Source organism: Pan troglodytes, chromosome 6 (genome assembly GCF_028858775.2).
Source record: "Pan troglodytes isolate AG18354 chromosome 6, NHGRI_mPanTro3-v2.0_pri, whole genome shotgun sequence".
Lineage (NCBI taxonomy): Eukaryota > Metazoa > Chordata > Mammalia > Primates > Hominidae > Pan > Pan troglodytes.
In genome coordinates, this window is record NC_072404.2 from 136900266 (window position 1) to 136915054 (window position 14789).

A 14789-nucleotide genomic window follows, 5' to 3' on the forward strand; every position below is an offset into this window, starting at 1 on the left:
AATGTTGTACCAGCTACCTGGGCATCCCTTGGCCCAGTCAAGTTGACACATAAAATTAACCATCTCCATATCCCTCAACCACCTGCCCCTCATGCAAATGTCTTACAAAACCATAATATAATTATTGAAACCTTGGAATTATTCTTGATAAAATCTGTTAACCTATAAATCTGACTTAAATTTCAACAGTTTTCCCACCAATATCTGCAGAAGCAATGCAAACAAGGTTGCTCCTTAGAGACCCTTTCCAGGAACAGTTGTCAGTATATTTTCATAGCATTTCCCAATGGGCAGTATTATTATTTATTAATATGATCCAATATATAACCAAAAGTTTTATTTTCTTTTTCATTTTTATAGATGGCAAAAACACATTGTCATTTGCACCCTCCTCTAAATCTCTATTTTGGGAACCCTGTTTGGATCACAAGGCCAGAATAAAAACACCAATGTCATTAGTTTGGGAAATAAGTTGATTAAATATGCAAACTATATGAAGAAAATGAACAAATCTTGCGTACTAGGCTTGAAATTCCAAAGTTATAAACTATAAGGAACTCAATAATACTACTTACAAATATAGCTTTATATGACGAATAAATCATTTTAATTGATTGAAATGTACCAAAGGCTCTTAGAGCTCACAGTTTGTTTGCAGTTAGGTTAACACTGCAAGTTACCATAGATATGGCAACTCACACCAATGCCAATCTGTGTGAAAATGGTAATTTTCTTGTATATTTTAGCAATGAGACAAATGTTTAGACATTTTAATAGAATTTTCTTAATGCTATGCCTTGATATTTTTTTAAAAAGAGTCCATTAAGATGACCAAAGTCTATTCCTAATCATTGTTTTACTATTTCAAATAAAATGTCAGGATCTTAGAACAGTAGGGGCAGGATTCTAAAGTCCTGGCAGGACTGGCTACATAATTTACAGATCCCAGTGGAAAATGAAAAGTGAACTCCTTTTAAAAAAAATTCTTAAGAATTTCTAAGGACGGATGGCAGAGTATTAAACCAAGTGTGGGGTTCTTCTAAGTGTGGGGCTCTGTACAACTGCACATGTTGCACGGCTATGAAGTTGCAACAAAGATTGTGCAGATTGTACATCTATAGCCCTGCCTCCTCAAGGAAATTACTCAAAAGACTTGGTTGGTTCTATTGGAGAATTCCTGATTAAAGGGACTTCCTACTACCCAGCATGTGCCTATGTTGATTGGTTCAAATCACTCTCAAACTCTTTTCAAACCTCCCTTTACTTTCCTTCAAGCTTGTTATCTGTCCCTAACCCAACGTGTCTACTTTGCTGAGAAAATTAAAGCCGGCCGGGCGCTGTGGCTCACGCCTGTAATCCCAGCACTTTGGGAGGCCGAGGCGGGCGGATCACGAGGACAGGAGATCGAGACCATCCTGGCTAACACGGTGAAACCCCGTCTCTACTAAAAATACAAAAAAATTAGCCGGGCGTGGTGGTGGGCGCCTGTAGTCCCAGCTACTCGGGAGGCTGAGGCAGGAGAATGGCGTGAACCCGGGAGGCGGAGCTTGCAGTGAGCCGAGATCGCGCCACTGCACTCCAGCCTGGGCGACAGAGCGAGACTCCGTCTCAAAAAAAAAAAAAAAAAAAAAGAAAATTAAAGCCATCAGACAAGAACTACCTTAATTTCTCCCTAGAAAACATGCAAATATATCTGCATCCACATCCGTCTTTCCTTCCCTCTCTTCTTGCCTCCTAAGGACGGTCCCTTCTCCCTTCAGTTATAGATTTTGTGCCCATTCACCTTCTCAGGAAATTGTCAGTGTTAGTTAATCTTTCTCCATCTTAAATATTTAGCCTCTCCTTTTCAATTCAATCCTTCTCATGATTTATACACAAGTTCAAATCTCTCTCTTTTTATCAAACAAACATATGCAAATAAATCTCCCTTGAAACCACACCTCCAAACCAACTAAAATCTTATCTCATTCTAACCCTTTGTAGCTAAGCTGGCAAATTTTCTACATTTGCTGTCTCATTTCCTCACCTCAATTCCAATCTGGCTTTTGTCCCCTCATTCTATGGACCCAGATCTCCCTAACATCATCAGTTACACCTATGCTGTTGAATTATTCAGACATTTCTTTATCCTTACTGTACCTTAGAATCTCAAGAGCATTCTAACCAGCTAAGCAGACCCCACTGTTCCTCGCTATCACACTTTCCCTTGGCTTCCATAACCAGACAGTCTCATGCTTTTCCTCACATTCCTCTAGCTGCTTCTTTGCTGCCTCCTTCTCTACCCAACCCATATTCTGTGGGCACCATCAAGGCTTGGCTCCAGGCTCTTCCTTCTCTCACTGCATATTCTCTCCCTAAGGGAGCTTATCTAAGCTTCAATTACCACATGTATAGCAATGATTCCCAAATTTATATATCTACCCTGACCTCTCCTCTGTACTATATAGACTGATAGACTTATCTACCCACTTGACATTTCCTACAGGATACCTTTAAAATTACTTACAATTCATGTTTCTTTGGCAAAGCCGTGATTTTCCTGCCTGCCTAATAATGCCTAAATCTGTTCTGTTTGTAGTGTTTTCTATCTCAATGAATGACATTGCCATCCAATTTGTTGTGCAAGCCTTCATACTTCCCTCCATCACCTTCTGCCATTAAAGCTATCAACCTGTCCTGGGCAGCTCTACAATACCTCCTAAATGTTACTGAAGTCTCACAATTTTCTTCCATTTATATTAAAATCGTTTTAGCCCAATGATTTCCCCTTCATGATCTGCCTACCTACCTGTCCAATTTCAGTCATACCATTGGCTCCTCCTCATTCTCAAAACTGCTGCCCTTACCGTCACGCTCACCATGATTTTCTTTCTGTTTGGAACAGCTTTGCTTTTCCTCTTCTCTAATTAACTCCTATTCATCTTGCAAATCTCAGCTCAAGTGACCCTTAGGGAGAATTGTATTATTCAAGGTTTGTATCTATAAGCAATAGAAGCATTTTCTGACCTAAGCAGAAAAAATAATGTATTAAAAGTATATTGATACCTCACAGATGGAATGGTTATGCAGTCTGGAGAACCAAGTCCTAGTATTTAGGAATAACATGCTAACCACTCTTAGACCTGGTCTGGAGAAGAAACCTCTACCATCATCATTAAGCACTGCATGGTAGAGTTTGTACCACTGCCACTTCTGCATCACATCAATGTGAGAGGGAAAGATTGGGGTGGAGAGAGAGGGGAGAGGGAGAGGGAAAGGGAGAGGGAGAGGAAGAGGGAGAGAGGGAGGGGGGGGAGAGAGAGAGAGAGAGAGAGACACCCTATTGCATCCTAGTTACAAGGGAAGCGGGGAAGGCAAGTATCTGACATTTTCAGCCTCTAGATTGCTAGAGTGGGAGGCATTTTATGACTCCGCCAAGGCTTATCATGTAGCAAATTCTCCAAACATTTGAAGGGAGCTCAGATGTTGGGTAGGGAAAAGAAGTACAAACTCTATAAAAGATTTCCCTGATCTCCTTGGTTAAATTAAATTCCATTACTAACTATCATTGCAACATGTACTGCTTTTTAATAGAACTTGTAACAGTTGGAATTTTACATTTATACATGTTGCAATTTGCTGTGTGCTCACTATCTATTTCCTTCAATATCCTGCCAACTCACTCAGAGAGGGACTCTGCATATTTTTGCTCACCTGTGTATTCTCAACACTTAATACATTATAGGTGCTCAAAAAGTATTTCTTGAAAGAATATTATTTAACCTATAAAAATTATTTCTACCCATGTAGATTAAATAAACATAACAACTTCTTTTATTCAGCAGATATATGTTGTATGCCTTTCCTTCACCCTTTTAAACCAGATGGGGAAAGCATCCTACTGCTGTCCCGTTGTGAAAGCAACAGAAGCTATTTATTTTGCAGGCAGTCCTTCACAGGAACAGCCATTTGGGTGAATTTTAAAATGCCTTCTGCACCGAGCCAGGACATACAATGGTTTCTTTAATCCCTAAAGTAAATATGGTAGCAACCCAAGCATTAAGAGACTTTTATATAAAACTACATTGTGCTCCTTGCACATTCCCCTTTCATCCTGAGCTGAAAAGCATTTTTGGATTCTTTCATTCTGCCCTCAGGGTAGCAGCACAGAGAAGAGGAAGTGCCAGCCAGATTCGCCTGGTGAAGTTAAGTAAGTCCCAGAAAAGAAATGTTGATACCAATAGAGCTTTTGGTTCTTATATTTTAATGACCATATACTGTTTAAAAACTACGTGCTGTTTCCAAATTTGCATTCAGGCTTAAATGTAAGTAATCCTAGAGAGAGAAAAATCCTCGAGGATAAAAATCCTGGAGATATTCGTTTTGCACAAATTTTGCTATGACAATATACCATGTATTGGTTTTCAAGGGCTGCCATAACAAAGTGCCACAAACTAAGTGGCTTACATGACAGAAATGTATTGTCCCACAGTCCTGGAGGGCAGAAGGCTGAGATTAAGGTTTCTGCAGGGTTGGTTCATTCTGAGGGCTGTGCCTCTCTCTTAGCTTCTGGCAGCCTCCGGCATTCTTTGCATGTAGACGGCATTCTCTCTGTGTCTTCACATCCTCTTTTCTCTGTAAATGTCTGTCTCTGTTTCACAAATATCCTCTTTTTTAAAGGACAGCAGTCATGCTGGATGGAGACCTACCCTAATGACCTCATTTTAACTTGATTACCTCTGTAAAGACCCTGTCTCCAAATAAGGCTACATTTGAGATTTGGGGAGTGAGGACTGCAGCAAATCTTTTTTGGGTGTACAGAATTCAGTTGATTACATAACCTAATGTGAGAAACCTCTGCAGCAGGCAGACCATCTACAATGCAGGTTGCAGGACAAGATACTTCGTGGAAGCAAAGACATTGGTCAGCAGCTGACAGACTAAGAAAGAACACTACAGACAGGATCAGCTCAGCTATCAACAGCCACAATGCACATAAAGGGAGCATTATACCCAGAAAAAAGGACTAAGCTTTGGCCTTCTCAATTTCACTCATGCCCTCAGAAAGCAGCACCAAAAACATGCCGATTTTTAAGAAATGAGACAAACCATTGTTCTAATCTTGTAAAGTTTTCGAAATGAAATAATGCATTAGTTAAGGAATTATACATTATGGAAATAGTTAAATAAAATCAAATATAATTTAGTTACTTCCTTACAGAAGACTTTTAAAAATGAAATGGTATCTCTGGTTCATCGTGGGAAATGTACATGAAATTGTCCTGAATGGTTAAAATCATACGTACTGTACACAGTCAGTTCTATGCACCTTTACTACATAGGCCCTGTTAAGGATGAAATTTTATATTAGCTAGTGTGATTCTTGCATTAATGTTTGTCTGCCTGACTAGAATGTTACCTCCTATAGGCAAGGAGCACATTTTTGATTTTTGTTTTGTTTTGTTTTGGTTTTTTTGCATGTTTTTAGATTCTCAGCAATGACCACAGGTATTGGCACACAGTATGGCCTCAATAAATATTTGTTTATTATGAAGAAATAAATGAATGAATTCATTTATTATTCAAGGGTTGCATTATCCATTCATTCAATTATGTATAGATAATAATGTTTACTGTTCTACCAGTACAGCTTAAGAGGTGCTAGAGAGGTTATGATGAAAAAGAAGCAATATTTGCTTTCATAGAATTCAAGATTTATAAGGAGAATAAGAATATTTTTTAAAAAAATGTTACAAGTACAATACACAGTGGTGAAATACAAAAACAGTGAGAATGGAGTAAAAATGCTATAAACATGCAGAAGGTAGGAGAAGCTATCATGCTCTGAGAGCAGGGAAAAACGTTTATGAGAGAAACAACATTTGAGATAGCTCTTAATGAATGGGTAGCAAATAAAAATGATTTTGAAATAAAAATGATAATAAAGGGAAAATGATGAGAGAAATGACCAAAAGTGATGCCTCTATAACAGCAAGTAGTTTTGTTGCAAATAGTTATCATGGCAGAGAAAACTGAAACTAAAATAGGTAGTTGTTGACAGTAAAAATGAAAATTAGACTGAGATCCTTACTTATCAGGATGAAGAATTTAGGTAACTTTTATGATGGGGAGACAGTAAAGATTTTTTCACAGACCACTGACTGTTTCCTTAGGAAGATTGTTTGGAACCTGTGAGTAATATGGGTTTGAATAGAAGTGAGTGAAGTGAGGAAGATTATTTAGGAAGCTGCTACCCTTGCCCAGGCCAAACAGGTTTTGTAGGGCCCCAAAGCTAATGCAGTTTGGACACTTTAAAAAAACGAATACAAAATTGAGTTTCAAACTAAATTTTTTAAAGAAAAAAATTACGTATTTTAAAGGCTAAGAAATACCATAATTATGAGCAAAACTAAAAAGAAATCAGAATATTTTAATCAACAACCTGACACATTTTATAACATTTTAATTTCTTACACTTTTTAGCTATGTATTCATTTAATTGCCTCTTCCTATGACATGTGAGATAAGTTTCTATAAGGAGAACAGAAAGATGATTTACTTTTTTCTGTGGTATGATTAGTAATAGTTTAAAAAACAGTTGATAGTTTAGGAACTTTCTTCCAATTTTACAACTTGTTCCTGCTAATGTCACACTAGGATGGCCTCTAGTATGTTTGAATACATAAAACATACAACTTTGCCCAGAGACCTACTTGCTCTTGTTTTATGCCCAGGAAATCTAATAATTCTATATCACAAATTAGCCATCAGAAAAGAAAAAAAAAGGCGTGTTTATGATTGCAGATGCTGAATTATTGAATGTATTCTTGGCAAGACAGAACTTGTCAAGAACTGATTCTTCCACTTCCAGCCATACACAGCTAATTATTGAAAGAACTTACCCCATTTAAAAAAGCTTCTGGCTCTATACCTTTCAATATTTTGTTTCATCCCCTAACTCTGCCAGTGCTGGAAGCCTGAGAACATGTTCATATAAAGGTATGACCTCTGTTCTATCTCACAAAGCTGGTTGAGTCAGCATTGTAGGGAATTGGTGTATTTCTAAAAACCAGTCCTATACCAGAGTAACTGGAAATAAATTAGCTACCTAAAGAAGTGACTACAAACCACTTAGCATATTGCACAAAACCCAAAACCCAAACTAAATGTATCTCCACCTCAATTCTGTCTTATCTGTATTACAAAGTTCCTGTAATCATTCCAATGCCACCTGACAAGGGAGGGTGGGGTGCTCCTAGGGGACATGTTATAGAAGGAAAGTGGAATTGGAGATAGTGGTCTTAACCATTTGCAGATAAAATGTCTTATTTTTGAAAATTTATTAAATTATATGACCTAGCGAATATTTTGCTAGGGCCCCGGGGTCCCAAAAATCCCTGCTTCCTGGTATTTAGCCCATTGTGTAAGCTCTTCTTCTTGAATGTAACCTGGCCTAGTGGCTTGCTCTAACCAACAGAATGTGAGCAACGTGATGGGATGAAGACATATAAGTCACTACTGTCTTGCTAGCTGATTCTCTTCCTTGCTGGCTTTGATAAAGCAAGTTGTCATATTATGGAGGCTCCTGTGATAAGGAATTAAGGGTGGCTTCTGGCTAACAGCAGGAAGCTGCCAGACCAACAACCCTTGAAGAACTTAAAATTTGTCCACAACCTCATAAATTTGGAAGTCAGTCCTTCCCAAGTCAAACCTTCAGATGAGACTCCTGCTCTGGCCAACTCCATGATTGAAGCCTTATGAGAAAACTTGAACCAGAGGGCCCAGCTAAGCCATACCTTGATTTCCAAATCAAAGAAATTGAGAGACAAAACCTATGCTATTTAAGTTGCTGAACTGTGAAGAAATTTATCAAACAGCAACAGAAAAACTAATGCAGGTACCTTCCAAGATCTTGGGATGGTAAAAAGGAAGGGCCTCAAAGCTTATTTGCTTCATGGCAAATTGGCCCCTGCATATGAACCCAAATCAGGGCTGTGGCCATGGGAACAACATGTTATAATCTTATATAATCACACTTTATGCCTTATTATTTGTAGCATTTCATCTCTAGGCAGGCAGCATGGGTTTGGTGTGGATGATTGCTCAATTGAGTAAAAGATAAATATTCATCTGGCAAAGGTAAGAGGTTAGGTAGAGACAGGTTAAGGAAATAAGTTTTTTGAACAATTTATGAAATTAGGACATTTACATGAAATAATATATATGAATTGGGGGAGCATGGCAGACATCTGAAGTTAGAGGATACATGCTTAACTAGTTATGACTAGTTATGACTTTCTCTCACGAAGTTTGGCAGCCTTGATGTGAAAGCTGAGCAAAAGAAAGGCAGAGTTACCTAATGGTGAGAATTTGGGATGCGGTCATGGGATTCTGGCCCAGTTGGATGGCAAGTTAAGTTAAGAAAAGGTGATGTAATAGAAGAATGGAAAAATATATAGGGCTTAGAAGTCACAGTGCAATGAGAAAATAAGTTCAGTAGATATAATAAAGGAAGAGGAGAGAGGAAAATACGATGTGGTCAGAGAAAAGATTTTTGAGAGTTTAAGAAATTGGGATGTAATACTTTAGAAGGATTATAAGTTGGGTTTCCCATATAGGTGTGTGGTAGAAATGGAAGCAAAAGGAAATGTGGTGAAGTTTAAAGCAACAAATGATGACACCAGGGTCTCAAAATTGTCCTCAAATTTTTTTTTGAAGATACAAAAGATAGTTATGTGGACAAGGCATCGAAAGATTACTGTGAGCTAGACATATTCCATCAGTATGAACTTGTCTATTTTTTACTTCTGAAAATATGGCTTTTTTCCCAAGTGGCACATCTAATTTAATATCAGTCCCATTGTCAAAACACACCCTATCATTCTATTAATAACTAAAAACAAAAGAAACCTGTATACTGAATCATTGTCAGTTTACAAATAATATTTTTCCTAAGATTAACAGCATCTACTTCCTTGAGCAGCTGTTTTATGTTTTATCTAATTGATTTCAACAAATTGCTTCATTAACAGACACCATAGACAAGTCATCTGAAATTGGTCATCAGTGGGGACACAGGGACAAAGTTCCTGTCTTAATTCCATCTCTTGCTTCTACAGAGAGAAAGCTTGGATAGGCTATTTTGGCCAATAAGCATCACTCCAGGGGTTGAAATGAGGATTTCATCTAGGGTTACAGAAGCTGAAATTCCAGGAGAAGATACAAAACTGAGTGCTGAAAGGAAAATGAAGGTTAGTAAGTCATAGCAGCAAGTCTGAATTGGTCTCTAATAATGTTGTAATTGTAAAGGTTAACCTTCATCTTTGAAAGATCCCTCAGTATTTGGATAAATTCCCAGACAATGAGACCTGCTTCTTTGTTATGTCACAACTCAAATTTTGAGGCTTGCCGGCAGATAAAATGCAGACGCTGGGCCTAGGCTACATGTATCAGAAGCAACGAGAGGGGATTGGCTTTGAGGGAAACTTCCATTTTGGCGGAGGCTGCCACAGCAGATGTATTCAACTTTCAGTCTTGGCAGTGGAAGGGCAGTTTCCCAGAGGGTTCGAGGCAGAGTTCCTGGCACAGAAGTAGCACCAAGGGGGTGGCATCTGCCAAGTTTCCTTTAGTACTAGGTGGGAAGGCAGCAGCAACAGCAGGTTTTTTCATCAGGCCAATTCTGTCATGAGGTTTTGAGCTTTCGTCCTGAAAAGTTAGCCTGAAGTCTGGTTTGCTAGCCTTCCTAGCAATTTTGAGATTTTTAAATATGCTTTAAATAAACTTTTTTTTTCTTAGTCACCTGTTGATTGCATCTAAGAGCCTGACATACTTTTCTTATTAGAGTGGGGATATCAGGAGGACTGCCAGATGGCATTTCTAAGCACATGCTTTTGCCTGAGGATGGTATCTGTGTTCATTTCTCAATGGATCGTGCTACATTTAAATGAACAGGATGAGCTCAACAACCCCTTTGATTCAGGCTTCCATGCTAAATGGGAAGGGGGTGTTATTATTAGATAAAGCCTACTGGAAGACTATATTAGTTTGCTAGACATGCCGTAACAAATGATCACAGACTGGGTGGTAAAAATAACAGAAATTTATTTTCTTCTCACTCTGGGACTGGAAGTTGGAGACCAAGGTGTCAGCAGGTGTGGTTTCTTCCAAAACTTCTCTCCTGGGCTTGCAGGTGGCAACTTCTCTCCTGGGCTTGCAGGTGGCACCTTCTCACTGCCTCTTCACATGGTTGTCCTTCTGGGTACTCGTGCACTTGGTGTCTTTTCTTTGTGTGTCCAAATTTCCTGTTCTTATAAGGACACCACACAGATTGAATTACAGTCTGCTCTAAGAACCTCCATTTTAACTAATCACCTCTTTAAAGGCCCTATCTTCAAATACAGTCACAGTCTGAGGTACTAGGGGATCAGGATCATAATTTTTGCAGGGACAGAGTTCAATCTATAATAAAGACCTTGGCATTTTACTTGGTCAACAACAACAACAAAAAAACTGTTACTTGAACATACTGAAGTAGTAGAGTTGATCAACCCTGTGGTATTTTTAATTCTCTAGTTTTTCACTTCTCCCTGCTACACCACATATCACAACCCAAATGACCTGAGAGAGAACAGCTCAAGTATGTTATTGACTAGTACTGTCAACAAACATCCAGTTCTAATACTTACTTTACTGTAAAGAGTACTGGCTAAAAAAATGTTCATGGAGGCAGCCTCTTATTTCTGGAATGTTTCAGAATATGTTAGGAACTTGTACTGGGCAAATCCAAGGTAATATCTTTTCCCACTCCAAATAGGGGATCTTCACTAGTTCCCAAGCCCTCCTGTCCATGTTATAAAATCTTCAAATTGCGTTTAGTTTTTCTCTCTTAATTATGAACAGACAACCAATGATCAACAGATGTTTTTGGAAAGTCTGTAATATGAGAAAGAAAAAGCACAGTAAAAACAGGCAATATAAGAACTGTACAAAAAGTCCATTATAACTAATATCATTAGATGAATGAGAGAAGATATTCCATCCATGAAACAAAAATATGATATTATTTTTAAGGATGTGCAAAGAATAAGAAGGAGCTCTTAGACACCAAAACATAAAATAAATTCAATATTGACACAGAAAATAAAGTCCAGAAAATGTGATATTGTTTGATCATCAGTGTTTTCATGTGTGACTTGGACCTTGAGAATTAAGTAAAAATAATTTATATTTTATTATTTGATTCTTCTAAAGTTATTCAGGCCATCATTAATTATGTCAAGCCTAAAAAGACAAAATGTCCACATCATCTGAATGAATATCTGGAAGTTATTTTCTTATATCAATCAAAAGTTAAAAGCTAATTTCACTGAAAATAATTTTTATAAAATTAATTCAACTTTTAATAGTTTTATTCTTGCTGAAAAAAATTTAATTATTTTTAATAGTCTGATTATATTGTCACGTATTTATATAAATTGCTAATTTGCATATGTAATTTGAGAATTACAATTTATTTAATAAGTTACATGAAAAGTTACCCATCAAATACACTTATAAAGTTAAAAGTCAGAAAATTTTAAAATGCTAATTTAATTGTTAACTTAAAAGTTATTCTTAACTCTGAATTGAATAAAAACACTAAGCTTTATGCTTAATAGTTTTACATATAAGTATAGAAATACATATAGTACATGAACAAATATACAATAAATCTGTGGTATTAAAACATCGAAATTAGAAAATATGTCTAAAAAGGCTTGTTAGGGATAAGAAAATGAAAAGATATTGTGAGACATTGATGTAAGGGAAAGTTTTGATTTTATTCATGGTTTACTACTGAATAAAGTTTTCAGACTTAGTAAAGTCACATGTTAATAATTAGATTTTTCTGATAGAGATATAAATAATCTCTTTCCTGCCCAGTAGAAGAAGTGACCCTCAAAATTATGGTTTACAACTGCATTGGGCATTAACCAGTTTTGCATTTAACCCAGCAATGTTATCCTCCTGTTAATATCTAGCTTTTCAAATGATCTTTGCACTGGTCATGACATCTGACTTTGACATGTATTCATTTTATGTGTCCATAAGTCATAATTTTGCCTTTGTGAAAATGATTCTTCAACATATTTTATTTTCTCAGGAAGTTATGGAGGGTGATTAATCAGGGAATAAGCCAAGAACAAAGGAGATCCAGGAGCCAGGAGAAGGAGAATTCCACATAAGAAAGAGGGAAAGGGTACTTTCACTTTGAAGGTGAAGGAAACTTCCAGGAGCACACACCTGCAGCAGGCTCAGAGAACAATGCTTCCAGATCAGAGCAGGAGGACGGAGAGGTCTCCAAGGAAAGAAATCCAGTTGACAGATCGCTTCATGGGCTTAAATATATTAAAAGGAGTTGTAGAGTTCTGTGCAAAAGTTTAGGACAAAATTAGTGATAGGCACAAAGAAATTAAAAGACACCACAGAAGGAGAATTAATTTCAGGAAATCAACAGTTATATAAGAAAGGTAACCCAGTAGTATATTACTTGTCTCTGCTGTGAGTAATATTTATGCAGACTTAACAATGTAAACACTGAATATTGGTTTATCCACCCCAAATACATTATAACTATATTGCGGGGAGTTTCCTGGGGGACAGCGAGAGGGTGGAGGCTGTAAACAGTCTAAATCTTCAACTTAATAATAAGTGAAGTGACAACATAGAAACTGGATAAATCAAGAAATGGTGATGTAAGCATGAATGATGGCCTTCCGATTTGTCTGTTTAGCTAGGCTATAGTCCTCACTCAACCAAATATTAATCCAGGTGTTCCTTGAAGGTATTTTATAGATATGATTAAAGTAGTGAAGGAGATTATCCTAGATAATCTTGGTGGGGTTGATTTAATCAGTTGAAAAGACTTAAGAGTGGAGTTGAACGTCACCAGTGTAGAACAGCTTCAGCCAAATCCCAGGTGTTCTAATTTGTCCTTCCTGATGGCTTGCCCCATGAATTCACATAAGCCAATCCCTTGCAACAATCTCTTAACTATCTCCTACTGGTTTTGCTTCTCTCATTGAATCCTGACTAATAGGGCATCTCATTTTAAAGTAAGAAGATGACTATCAGACATGACTGGTAAAATAATTAAATGTATTTACTGAGCTATAGGACTGGAGGGTGAGGAGATTAATGTTTTATTGAATGCAATAAAAATAAAATTAGAAAGCAAGAGAGGGAGCCCTAGTAGTTAGTGGTGGCCACTTTCCCTTTGCTCTTTAAGAGCAGCTCACATAATGTCATGAAAAGTATGTAAAAGTTGGTGAAGGCCAGTTTCACATATTTATTGAAGATCTTCCCAATCCCTACTCCCATCTGTTTGTTTTTTTCCTTTTTCCCCCACACTGGTTCAGTTACTGCTTGTTCTCATCTCTGTTCTCTCCTCTTCTTTTGACTTTGCATTAACCCATATTAACATAACCTGTTCCTGCTGCAGGGGGTGCATGGAAGAAAACTGGCCTGCTTTCGAGGACATCATCAGAGCCCAGAGTTCAACAGATCATGAACACTTCGAGACAAATGAAGACAGGTGCAATCTCCTTGAAGAAATAAAATCTAAGTACCAACATCCCTTTTGAGTCAAGAATCTCCTCTCTTAAAAATGTAAAGCTATTGATCAGGGAGGGAAGTGAATTAAGCAGAGCATTTTTGACCAATGGCTGTATACTTCCTCCTCCCTAACTCCCAAACTCCAGACACAACTGCAGTAACTCCTGAGATTCTTATGGAGCAGGAGAGCAGATAAATGGAGGAGATGAAGCATGAGGACTGAATATGGAAATTTGGGTGCTATATATTTAATATTGACTGATATAAATCAACATGCATATATCAATGTGTCACACTTTCCAGTTTCTAGGCAAAGATCTTTGGTGCTGATCACTCCACCCTCTGTATACCAGATAATTGTGGCCCCCTCTCTCTCTAAGCAAAGATGGCAGGGATTGTGAGGTGAGGGTGGGCTTGGTAGAATGATTGCAGAATTTTAAAAAATATATATATATCTCTCTATTTGTTTCCATAATGCAATCATTACTCTACATGCTGTTTTGGAACTTTTTCACTTAATATAACATGACACTTTCTACTTGATATACTATAGATCATAAAATAATTCATTCTCTCTATATTTTTGATGACTTATTAAGTTGCTTTGCTGAGCATTCAGGACACAATAATGAAAAAATGAGTATATACGTGGCTCTCAAGGACTTGATGGTGCTGTTTCTCGTGTCTGTAATTTATTATTTGAATCATTTCCACAAGTTGTGCAATAGATATTAATGTTATTTTTCTCCCCATGGTTCTTGACCCAAGTTTAAACCCGTAGTAAGAACAGAGACAGAGTTTGGACCCAGATTGCATTCCAAAATGCATGTTCTTACAATATATGTTTTATATGTAATGCTAAAGTTGAAAAAAAGAAAGAATGTGATAAACTGACTAGCGAAGTTGTGAATAAAAGGTTTTGGGATTTAAAAAATTTTTGACACATTTGCTTTATCTCTGTCTCTCTAAATAGATTTAAATATATGTACATCATTTAACATTTTTAAAAAAATTACGTATTTAAAAATTAGTTCTAGACATCATGAACCTTTATCCCTAAGTATTTCAGCATAAATATCATTTAAAATGTAAAACTACTGGCTGGACCTGGTGGCTCATATCAGTAATCCCAGCGCTTTGGGAGGCTGAGTCTGGAAGATCATTTGAGCCCAGGAGTTGTGGTTTACAGTGAACCATGATCACACCGCTGCACTCCA

The 14789-nt window shown here is 37.3% G+C and overlaps 1 long non-coding RNA gene across 1 annotated transcript; it reads left to right on the forward strand.

The window, feature by feature from the left end:
• The first annotated feature begins 4136 nt into the window (after positions 1–4136).
• LOC134810492 (uncharacterized) lies at positions 4137–14440 on the forward strand. The gene is made up of 3 exons (XR_010158736.1): positions 4137–4189; positions 9099–9230; positions 13460–14440. It is a non-coding gene; the product is annotated as an uncharacterized LOC134810492 (long non-coding RNA).
• Positions 14441–14789: the final 349 nt, after the last annotated feature.